This window comes from Callorhinus ursinus, unplaced genomic scaffold, assembly GCF_003265705.2.
Source record: "Callorhinus ursinus isolate GAN/ISIS: 27379988/994484 unplaced genomic scaffold, GSC_fseal_2.0 scaffold18, whole genome shotgun sequence".
Taxonomy (NCBI): Eukaryota; Metazoa; Chordata; class Mammalia; order Carnivora; family Otariidae; genus Callorhinus; species Callorhinus ursinus.
The window spans coordinates 3,353,488-3,365,980 of NW_027397080.1; the positions used below are offsets into that span (position 1 = coordinate 3,353,488).

The following is a 12,493-nucleotide window of genomic DNA, read 5'->3' on the forward strand; positions in this document are numbered from 1 at the left end:
TCATTAGAAATGGTCCCATCTTGGTGCCCCATGGACATGGAAGTGGGGAAGTGAGAGTCAGCCATTGCCCCCAAGGCTGTTCTGTACCTAGCAAGTAGCTGGGACTCAAGCTTTTCAGGCTTAGCCAGTGCAATAGAAATTCTGAGTCCCTAATGGGTGGTGGCACCAGAGTAGGACTTCTAGACCAAACTTGGCATCCTGAGCTATCCAAAAGAGAAGGGTAATTCAACAGAAGAGCTCTGACCTAATAGCCCATCACCATCACCATGCCACACTCCACCCCAAGAGGAAGACAGGGAGTGTTTATGGACTGAAAGTGTCCTTAAAGAACATGGAGCCCAGCCCCTATTTTTAAAATAAGAAAACTGAAAAGCCCAGAGTAATTAAAAACATGATCAAGGGAAAGAGAATATAAAAAATTTGTTGATCTGATTTTAAAAATAACTAAAGAGAACTTTAGAGGTGAAAACCACAAATGCAATTAGAAAGACAAGGAATAGATTTAATAGGAGGTTAGACTCATTTGGAAAGATAACAAGCAAACTGGAGGAAAAAGCTAAAAGATGAAAACTATGAAAAAGAATTTAACAGCCACATAGGATAGAGGGAGAATATCCAGTATAAAACTAATTTGGTATATAGCAGGAAAAGACCAGAAGGGGGAAAAGGCAATACTTGAAGAAATAATAACTGAAAAATTTCCAGAATTGATGAAACAGCTGAAACAAGAGACAAAGGAAGTCTTGCAAATTCCCAAGCTGACTAAGTAAAAAGAAGTGCACTCCTGGACACCTCATGGTCAAACCGCTGAACACAAAAACACAAAGATGTTAAAAGCATCCAGAAAAGAAAGATCACCCACAAGGGACTGTCAATTAAATTGATAGCTGAATTCTCAAAAGCAACAATAAAACCACAATACACTGGAGTATTGCCTGCAAAGTGCTTAGAGAAAGTAACAGTCAGCCTAGAGTTCTAGGCCCAGCAAAACTATCTTTCAATAGTAAGGATGAAATAAAGACATTTCTGGGGTGCCTGGGTGGCTCAGTCAGTTGGGCATCTGACTCTTGATTTTGGCTCAGGCCTCCATCTCAGGGTGGTGGGATCGAGCCTTGCGTCAGGCTCATGCTCTGTGCAGTCTGCCTGAGATTCTCTCTCTCCCTCTGCCCTTCCCCCATTTATGTTCTAGATAGATAGATAGATAGATAGATAGATAGATAGATAGATAGATAGATAAAATCTCATAAAAAATTAAAAAAATAGACATTTCTACAAAACAAAAACTAGACAGGCTTTCCAATGAAAAGAACCTCACTGAAGGGTCTTCTGAAGCGTATGCCTCAGGATGAATAAAATGAGTCCAAAGTGAACATCTGCATGGAGAAAAGGAATAGTGAGCAAATAATATTGTAAGCATGTGGTAAACCTAAAGAAACACCAACATTGTTAAGACAATAATGACTATGACCAATTTTTAGTGTTAAAAGTTTTTTTTTTTTAATTTATTTTTTTGGCTGGGGCACAGGGGGAGACCAGAGGAAGAGGAAGACAGAGAATCTTAATCAGGCTCCATGCTGGGCTCAGTCTCATGACCATGAGATCATGACCTGAGCCAAAATCAAGAGTTGGACGCTTAACCGACTGAGCCACTCAGGCGCCCCTGTTAGTGTTAAAAGTTTTAAGGTAGGACCAAATTCCTATAAGTCAAGAGGAAAGTGATTTGAGAAAAAATATACAGTGTCTCTGTAAAAGAAGTAACACCGTACAGTCCATACCAAGATAAAGACTTAATAGAGTTAATTGAACTTCAAAGATTTAAAACACTGCGACGGATTACCTACCCATATCTATTATCCCCCTCTTCATTAGTAATAGATCCCTGCAACGTTTCAAGATTTTATTTTTAAGTAACCTCTACACCCAATGTGGGGCTCAAAACTACAACCCTGAGGGGGTGCCTGGGTGGCTCAGTCATTAAGCGTCTGCCTTCAGCTCAGGTCATGATCCCAGGGTCCTGGGATCAAGCCCCGCATTGGGCTCCTTGCTCAGCAGGAAGCCTGCTTCTCCCTCTCCCACTCCCCCCCCGGCTTGTGTTCCTGCTCTCACTCTCTGTCAAATAAATAAATAAAATCTTTAAAAAAAAAAACAAAACTCCAACCCTGAGATCAAGAGTCACACACTTCACTACTGAGCCAGCCAGGCACCCCAGAACCCTGTACTGTTTAATGGCAATGTGCCCAGCTAAAACTCCACATTTCCCAGCCTCTTTTGAAGATAAGCATGGCCAATGAAATATAAACCAAGTTATGGGATAAAGCATCTAGAAAAGCTCCTTAAAGGGAGATGACTCTGAGGGAAAGGGCTCCCCTTCTGTCCCTTGCTCTTTCCCTTCTTCTTGTCTACAATTCAGATGAGACAGCTAGAGCTCCGGCATCCATTTTGTGACCATGAGATGGCATCCAACTTAAAACATTAGGAAAAACAACCAATAGAATAAACATAAGGAAAACAGAAGGAAGGATTTAATAAAGATATTAATACATATCTAATTAATAAATATATTAATTACAAAGATTTTAAAATAACAAATATAAGTTATTAGCTAACCTATTCAAGAAAAATAGGAGGAAGCACAAATGCATAACATAAAAAATGAAAATGGGGTATCACTAGTATGGAGTAACCAGAAGAATCATACCTAGACTACTTTTCCCAGCAAAACGCAAGTAAATTTGATACTTGAATAGATTATTTTCTCAGAAAGTGAAAATTAACAAAACTGGCCTTAGGAGAGACAGGAAAGTTTAAACAGAACAACCACAATAATGAAAATAAAGATGTAAAAAGACCAACCCTCCCTCAAAGAGCACCAAACCCTGATGTTTTCACATAATTTTAACAAACCTTCAGGAAACAGATAATTCCAGTGCTATGTAAACTGTATCACAACGAAGAGGAAAAATAATAATAGAACTTTAAAAAGGGTAAAAACTATAGATACAATAGAAGTTTTTCTTAATCATAAGAGAATACTATGAATAATACCAATAAATTTTAAAATGGATAATTGATCAAAAGAACGAGCTTATTTAAAAATATAATTTGGATGAAACGGGCAATTTCATAAGAATATAATTTACTGGGGCACCCGGGTGGCTCAGTCAGTTAAGCATCTGCCTCCAGCTCAGGTCATGATCTTGGGGTCCTGGGATCGAGCCCTGTATCAGGCTCTCTACTCAGCGGGGGGTCTACTTCTCCCTCTCCCTCTGCCTCGTGCTCTCTCTCTCTCAAATAAATAAATAAAATCTTTTAAAAAAGGAAGGAAGGAAGAGAGAGAGAGAGAAAAGAAAGAAAGAAAGAAAGAAAGAAAGAAAGAAAGAAAGAAAGAAAGAAAGAAAGAAAGAAAGAAGAAAGAAAGAAAGAAAGAAAGAAAGAAAGAAAGAAAGAAAGAAAGAAAGAAAGAAAGAAAGAAAGAAAGAAAGAAAGAAAGAAAGAAAGAAAGAAAGAAAAAGAAAAAGAAAGAAAGAAAGTATTTTACCAAGGGGCACCTGTCTGGCCCAGTTGTTAGTGTGCAACTCTTGATCTCAAGGTTGTGGGTTTGAGCCCTACATTGGATGCTGAGATTACTTAAGAATAAAATCTTAAAAAAAAAAAGAATATAACTTACCAAATCCAAATGAAATTTTTTAAACCTACATTTATTTATAACCTTTAAATACATAGAATGAATAGTTTATAATAACTTATGTTTCTTTCAAAAAAAGGCCCTGAAAAATGTAAAGCTAATTTCTGCCAAATGCTCAAGTGACATATGATCCTAACTTTATACAAAGTATTCAAAGAATTTTTTTAAAGGGAACGCTCTCAAATTCATTTCAGATGGCCATTCTACTTTGCTACCAAAGCCAGAAAGAGAAAGTTGAAGAAAGAAAAGCTATGGATCAATCTCACTTATGAACAGAGATGTAAAGAACATTGATATATTAGCAATCCACTTCCCATGTATAAAAAAAAAAAACTCTTAGCAAATAAGGTTTAAAGGAAACTTCCTCAAGCCAAAGGGTACCCCCTAAAAACCTACAGCAAACATCAAACTTCATGGAGAAATATTAGATATAATCCCCCTAAAATCAGGGATAAGACAAAGATGCCCACAATTATCACTTCTCTTCACATTCTTCAAGTTGTCCTAGGTAGTGCAATAAGATAAGTTCAAAAAGTGTAAGAATTGGTAAATAGGAAACAAAACTCTTAGCATTCACAGATAATATTACTATGTTGATATTATATCATTGTCTACAAACCCCAAGAGGAAATAAAAGTCTAAAAATTATTAGCATTAGCAAAGTTGCTGAAAACAGGTCTATATACAAAAATGAATTATATTTCTATGCCAGCAAAAGTTTTAAGATGGAACTTTTTAAAGATATAATTTACAATTGGATTTCAAATATCTATGGATAAATCTGACAAAAATTGTGTAAGACCCTCACACAGAAAAGAGTTAAGACATTTTTGAGAGAAATTTTAAAAGACCTAAAGAAATGGAGGGATATGTAAATGTTCATAGATTGAAATACTTAGTTTTGTGAAGATAGCATTTCTCCCCAATTAATTTATGGTTAATGGACTCCAAATCCAAATTCCAAAAGTGTGTGCATGTGGCTGTAAGTAATTTGACAAGCTGATGCTAAAATGTATGTGGAATTACAAGGGATTACAATAGCCAATAACACATCCTTGAAGAAAAGGAACAAGATGAGCCAACTTGCTCATCTTGGGATATTATGACTTCACCTAAAGCTACAGTAATTAAGACTGTGTGGGATTGGCACCAAAACAGGCAAATAGACTAATGGAATAAAATAGAAAACCTGGGGGCGCCTGGGTGGCTCAGTCGTTAAGCATCTGCCTTCAGCTCAGGTCATGATCCCAGGGTCCTGAGATAGAGCCCCGCATCAGGCTCCCTGCTCAGTGGGGAGTCTGCTTCTCCCTCTCCCACTCTCCCTGCTGGTGTTCCATCTTGCTGTGTCTTTCTCTGTCAAATAAATAAATAAAATATTTTTTTAAAAAAACCTTAGCCATCTAGAAATATAAGTAAGCCGACCATGTACGAAAAAACTATAGCAAATGTCATTCTTGGAGGATATCTATTATCATTGTTTTTATCTAGTATTTTTCTGGGTGTTCTAGCCAATGCACTAAGTCAAGAACAAGAAACAAGAGGTATAAATATTAGAAAATAAGAGGCAAACTCTCTCTTACTTGCAGATTATTTGCAGATAATCTAAATAGCCAGCAAAGTCTGAGGCAAGACAATCACTAGGAAAGCTATTAGAATTAATAGAAAAAAATTCAGGATAAGACTTGAAACTGAGGATTTAGTGAGATGGCCTGTTACAGAAATAATATATAAAACCCAAGACTCAGAATGCACATCAGTAAAATAGAGATTATGATATTGTAATTACAAAATAAAACAATAAGTGTAAATACAGTATTTAGCAAAATGCTTGCCATATAGTCTGCCCTCAATACATAAATCACGATGAGTGCCCTCAATACATAAATCATTATCATTTATTTGAAAAGCTTGCTCCAAAAATAACATTTACATATAGTATAAGATAATTTTGTTTAGACTCGGCTGTTTCTGTAAATGAGTGGAATATTCTGTAAATGAATGGCAATAAACAATCAGACATGTTACATAGTTCAGATCTTATGCTCAAGGCATTTTGCTGCCATCTGGCGACAGCTTATCTAAAAATTACAGTCAGGTTTTGAAAGCTCTTTCAAAACACTAACACTCTGAATTATAGTAGGTCTCATGGCACTTTTTTGCCCAGAGGCAGATGCTGACCTTACAATCTCAGGAAATCCAGTTGCTAACTATAGACAGAAATTTGAGAGCCAACCTTACCAAGCAACTTTAGGAAATACTTAAAGGAAAAATCAACTGTATTTTGTTTCCACTTACTTGCCACATTCTAAAACCTAGGCAGAAGCAGATATGGCTGAGCTCATCCAGCAAAGGGTATCATTATTCTTGTAGGAAACATGAAGTGAGGAATGGGGGAATCTGACCGAAGTGGGTTTGGGATGTAAGCGTGAAAAGTATGGGCTCTGGAGCTAGGAAGACCTAGAATTGACTCCTATCATCATCACGACTTACAACCATATGACCCAAAGCAAGTTTCTGATCCTAAACTCATTGTCTTATCTATAAAATATGAATAGCACCTACTTGGCAAGGTTACTAGGAGAAAATGTAAAGTTCAGTCTGTTCCACTCCAAAGCATGTTCCTGTAACACAAACTAGCTCTCCTGTGACATGCATAAAAGGCTGTTATTATGCATACGTTGCACTAGTCCCTACATAATTTTTCCCACATAAATTGTTATTTTTGGTGCCTGATTTTATACAGTGTGAGATCTGTCGGTATGTGGTATTATAGCAGGGCATATCTGTACTTAGCTGACCCCCTCCAAAAATAGGAGCTCTCTTCCCTGCCCTCCAGAAACAGAACTAAAATGCAGTAATAGGGGAGGTGGGTGGGGGGATGGGATAAGTGGGTGATGGGCATTAAGGAAGGCACTTGATGTGATGAGCGCTGGGTGTTCTATGCAACTGATGAATCAGTAAATTCTACCCTGAAAGTAATAATACACTATATGGTAACTAACTTGAATTTAAATAAAACCAAAATAAAATAAAATGCAGTAATAATGATAGCTCATTTATGTAGTATTTGCTATGCACCAATGCTTTTCTAAGTGCTCTATTTATATTGCTGCATTTCATCAAATCTAAGACATCTTCAATTTTAAGATGCATCATTATTTTATGCACTGCTGAGAGAGAAAAAACTTTGCCATTTAAACTATAATACAATGCTTTCTTATCACATTGAATTTTTATTGAATAAGTATTGAAAGAGCTTTCTTAGATTTTTAGTATATATTACTGCTGTGCCTACATCAAAAGGAAATAAGTTGGTGAAGTGAATAAGTGAAATAAATATGTAAAGGTAGTCCTAAAACTTCTTTATATTCAGAGTCTGAGTCTTCCGAATTACATTTTGTCGCAGAGTCGTCAATTTACATATTTACAGACAATTTACAATGTACTGCCTTCTATACAATTATGAGCATTAGGATACAGCATGTCTTTTATGAACTAAAAGCCATTTGGTTGCTGGCTTACTGAGGCTCCCCCTTCAGGAACACCGCTGAGTACATTTCATTTACTATCTTCCCCACCCCTCTTCTCAACCATTTCCTTCCTGGGAGTTAAAATGGCCCCCCACTATTATCTCCAAGACCATCTTCCAACCCCCTGACTCCCATTCTACAAGGTTTGATGTTTAAGTTTTTTATAGTTGCAAACACACAGGTAATGATTTTATCCCTACTGCCACTTAGCCAACTAAGATTGTAAGCTGTTTGCCATCAACTTCAAGAAATATTCCATTTTCGGGGCACCTGGGTGGCTCAGTCATTTAAGCATCTGCCTTCGGCTCAGGTCATAATCTCCGGGTCCTGGAATCAAGCCCTGCACTGGGCTCCATGCTCAGTGGGGAGCCTGCTTCTCCCTCTCTCTGTCCCTCTGTCCTTTCCCACCACTCATTCTCTCTCTCTCTCTCTCTCAAATAAATAAATAAAATCTTAAAAAAATAAAATTAAAAAAAGAAATATTCCATTTTCAAAGGTCTAAAACATGGGAAAATGTGCATCCAAAAAGAGTCTGTAAAATGAGTAACATATTTCATTCTTACAATAACCCTGCAGCATAGGCACCACTGTTATCTTCATTCTATAAATGAACTAAAGCACGGAGAATTTAAGCAACTTGCCTGGGATCACAGAGTTTATCGGTGGCGCTAAGGTTCAAAACCAGGAGCCTGGCCCCAGAGCCTATGCTTTTAAGTAGCACCCTGCTTCAGAGCTCCCAGTTCATCAAAATTTTGCTCTAAAATATCCAAGAAGACAATATTTACACCAGTCTCCTAAGTCATGCTACATGGTGCAAATCATAATTAGAAAACCCCAAGCCCTGTTGCGAGGTTTTAATTAATTTGAATATTCATAGAGAAGACCACCGGAAAAACTGCCCTAACTTACTACATCTTACAAATCAGAAATGTTAGTTCGTTCTCCCCGCTGCTTGTTCTCCAAATGCTTACCTGGGTGCATTTTCCTCAAGGAGGTCACTTCTCTTGAGACTCAGCGTTCTCCTCCTCATTGTTCCAGCCTGGAGAACAATGGAGCTTTTGAAAAAGGGATTCCCACATCTGTGGAAAGACAAGAGTTACGACTGATTGTATATAGCTTTCTCAGAGCTCTGGGGCTAGACCCAAGGATCAGGGATAAGCTGAGACAAAAGATCATGCGAAGCAATTCAAATGACCGCTACTTAGTCTTGGATGGAATACTCTCCCTTAGATATTAGGACTTTTTTCGGATGTAAATCTTCAATTAATGTCTATCTTCCCCCAGAAAACTCTAAGCTCTATGAAAGCAGGCACCATGTTGCTTTTCTCACCATTATATCCCCAGCACCTACAACAGGATGTGATGCACTGCTATGTAAAAACTAAGTAAAAACTGAAATTATTATTAAACACATTTTCTCAGACATATTTGCTTCTAAATCAAGACCATAAGGAAGGGAAATTTTTAGATACGCAGACTGCCAAGAACTTAAAAAAAACAGATGGATCCCTCCAAACTTTAGTCAACTGAATATGCCAAAGGTTATCAAACTTGCTTACCCCTCTAAGCAGCCAAAAAAAAAAAAAAATCTGAAATCACACTGTCTACATAAACATTTTTTATTACTGCAACAAACACATCCAGTCTCACTCCACAAGTTTCTCTAACTGCCTCTTACAGAAACTTCAGAAGCCAGAGAAAGTCAACTTCTGGAGCTGACTGGGGGGACAGGGGGCTAGAGATATCCCAAACACAGAGGAGATACTTCATACTATGGATTATCAAAAGTGAGCCCAAGGACTTGAAGCCAGGGCTGGGGTCCAATCTTCTTTGCCTGTGGCCAAGTTTCCTTATAAAGTTCGAAGGGGGAAAAAAGCATTTTGCATATCATTCAAATAGAAAATCATTCGCTTATCTTACAGTCCACTGGTATAATGTAAGGACACACAGCAATCAAAAGATAAAAAAAAACGGGGCGCCTGGGTGGCTCAGTTGGTTAAGCAACTGCCTTCGGCTCAGGTCATGATCCTGGAGTCCCTGGATCGAATCCCGCATTGGGCTCCCTGCCCAGCAGGGAGTCTGCTTCTCCCTCTGACCCTCCCCCCTCTCATGTGCTTTCTCTCTCTCATTCTCTCTCTCTCTCTCAAATAAATAAATAAAATCTTTAAAAAAAAAAAAAGATAAAAAAACAAGGGGCGCCTGAGTGGCTCAGTTGGTTGGGCACCTGCCTTCAGCTCAGGTCATGATCCTGGGACCGAGCCCCACATCGGGCTCCCTGCTCAGTGGGGAGCCTGCTTCTCCCTCTCCCTCTGCTGCTCCCCCTGCTTGTGCTCTCTCACTCTTTGTCAGATGGGTGGATAAAATTAAAAAAAAAAAAGATACAAAAACCCTAAAACTAAATTCATCACACTTTAACTATAGAAGTAGCCTAAGATCCCTGGATCACAGAACTAGAAGTTATATAATTACTGTTAGTTTCCATTTGAATGTGTATAAGCTGAGTTAAAGTCTTGAGGCTTCACTCCTTGACTGGAATTACCCTGACTGGCCCTCATCTGTGTGTCTTCTTTGGCATCTCCTCTTCCCGGGAATCCTGGGAATCCAAGGACATGAACTTTTCCTCTTGTTCCAACCAAAGAGTAGCATTAGGTTTGAAGTTCTGAAGGCCTGTTAATGTGACATTCAAAGGGGGTAAGAAGTTAGACAAGATTATCTGAAAAATCAACCCTCTCTCACTTTCTTTCTCTCTGTCTCTCCCCCCCGCACCACGACAACCCCACCTCACTACTCAGTGCTTCTCAAAGTTTTCCACTGAAATGCCTGTAAAATGTCCATGTCTGTGGACTCCTGCAAAGAGATGGAGTCTGCAGAAAAAGATGAAGGCACCCTGCTATAAATAACAAAACACTCATAAAAATCTTTATTTTATCTCGGGATTTTGTGCAAAGTTTGAAATCTACCTTAATAAATCTGTTTTTCTTAACTAAATATTTTCTGCCCAGGAAGGTGCACCATGGCACATGGCTGCATATCTTTGAAGTTCCTAATGCACCAAATTTGAGAAGTATGTTCCTATAACATCTATAAAGAACTTAGCTGCAGTTCCGTTAGCACAGTAACCTGTAATCTCTTGAACAGTGGGTGTTCAATAAATGTTTGTTGGGTGAATGGAGAGATGGATGGATATCATTTGGAGAAGTATCCTTTAGATCTGTGAGAAAAAAAACAAAACAAAACAAGTTGTTCTTGACCCAACCTAAGGAAGCCCCAGGGTCTCAACAGGATTAAACAGAAAAGCAAACTAAAACAAAGCAAAAACGAATAAACCAAACTGGAACTCATTTAAACCATGTTTTGGGGGGCACCTGGCTGGCTCAATCAGTAGAGCATGCAACTCTTGATCTTGGGGTCGTGAGTTCAAGCCCCACATTGGGTGTAAAGATCACTTAAAAATAAAATCTTTCAAATAAATAAAAATTTTAAAATAAAAATAATAAAACCATGTTTTTGGAGCAATCCCAAATGCTTGCCTACCCAGATACAAGCAAAGTATATTTATTAGTACCTCTCAAGAATGCTCAAGTCAAGGGGCGCCTGGGTGCCTCAGTGGATTAAGCATCTGCCTTCAGCTCAGGTCATGATCCCAAGGTCCTGGGATTGAGCTCAGCAGGGGGCCTGCTTCTCTTTTTCCCTCTGCCCTCCACCCCCTGCCACCACTCACGCTCTCCCTCTCGCTCGCTCGCTCTCTCAAATAAATAAATGATAAAATCTTTTTAAAAAAAGCCAAATTGAATCGAACTAATTAAACTAAAAGAAATGGTAATGTGAGGAAAAGAGTTTTAAAACAAACTTTCAAACTAAATTAATTTCCACCCTGAAATTGTCCCAATTAAAGAGAGGCAACAAGGCTACCCAAAGCAAGCCCTTCGAAGAAGTCACTTAAAGAAACTCCCAGACCTCTGAGTGAGATCTCTGCACTGGCCTTCCCAGCACCAAAAGATTTTATTTAGAAGCACATTTGGTGTGTCTTTGCATTTATTCTTACACAGTTTAGCTGATGGATGTCTCAGGCAGGAAAGATCATTAGCCAATTCATCAATCAAGGTACTGTTTATAATTCTTTTATAAAAGGAAACCATTTGCCAATTTAAATAAGTGGCTGCAACCAATTTTTAAAAGACTAATTTAAAAGTCTAATTTAAGCAATATTCTAGCATTAGCCTATTCTTGCTATGAAAAGCAAGTATGATATAAATCATCTGCTCCTGGGCACAAATGACTTTAATAATGGCAGGGCAGCTCAAGAGAAATGATGGGTCTTGATAACAGATGAGTGAAAAATAATTTGCCTATTAGATGATGGTTTTCTCTCTGCCCTTCTAGTAAGGCCTGTAGAGGAAAGGCGAAATACAAGTACTGTAAGATACTAAAACTCTCCTGTCAGACACAGGGTCAGACTGTCTTCTCTCATATCACTTTCCACGGCTCCAAAGGACCGAAAAGCCCAGTCTCATGGAATTCTACTTATAAGAACTCTTACAGTTCCTGAGCGCCTGGGTGGCTCAGTCGGTTAACTGTCTGCCTTCTGCTCAGGTCATGATCCCAGGGTCCTGGAATCCAGCTCCGCATGGGGCTCCCTGCTTCTCCCTCTGCCTCTCCCCCTGGCTTGTGCTCTCTCTTCGCTCCCTCTCTCTCTCTCAAATAAATAAATAAATAAATAAATAAATAAATAAATAAATAAAATCTTAAAAAAAAAAAAGAACTCTTACAGTTCCTAATTAGAGAGGGAAATGAATTCTTAACAAGAGGCTATGTTTCCATAATTCTCAGAGACCATATCCCTACAAAGCTACCTCTAAGCAGGACGCATATTCTTCCATTCTTCCATTCTTCCTAGAAAAGGGAAACACTCGTATCATTAAATATCAGTGATCTGTACAATGATTCAAAGGCCCAGTTGTCACCTCAGGATAGCAAAAGAAAATCAAGTAATAACATCCTCAAAATAATAATCATAACAATATCATCTTACATTTATACAGAGTTTATAGCTTTAGAAAATATAGTCAAATACACCATCTCCCCAACTCCTTAGCAAAAATATTCTTGGCACCCTCCGCACGCAGCTCCGCGATGCCCCCGCTGCACCCCGGGCGCGGGACCCCAAAAGCCAGCCACCTGCTGGCCTCACTCACTCCTCCTCGGGGATTGGCCAGCGAGCTTCCGCCCCGAGAAGCCGCTCGGCAAACTGGGAGTTGTAGTTCTTACCGCAGTCCCT

At 38.7% G+C, this 12,493-nt stretch overlaps 1 long non-coding RNA gene across 1 annotated transcript; it reads right to left on the reverse strand.

Moving 5' to 3' along the window:
• Window positions 1-4,088: 4,088 nt before the first annotated feature.
• LOC141374482 (uncharacterized) lies at window positions 4,089-10,417 on the reverse strand. The gene is made up of 4 exons (XR_012381409.1): window positions 10,336-10,417; window positions 9,685-9,882; window positions 8,187-8,294; window positions 4,089-5,038 (listed from the first exon to the last, which is right to left on the reverse strand). It is a non-coding gene; the product is annotated as an uncharacterized lncRNA (long non-coding RNA).
• Window positions 10,418-12,493: the final 2,076 nt, after the last annotated feature.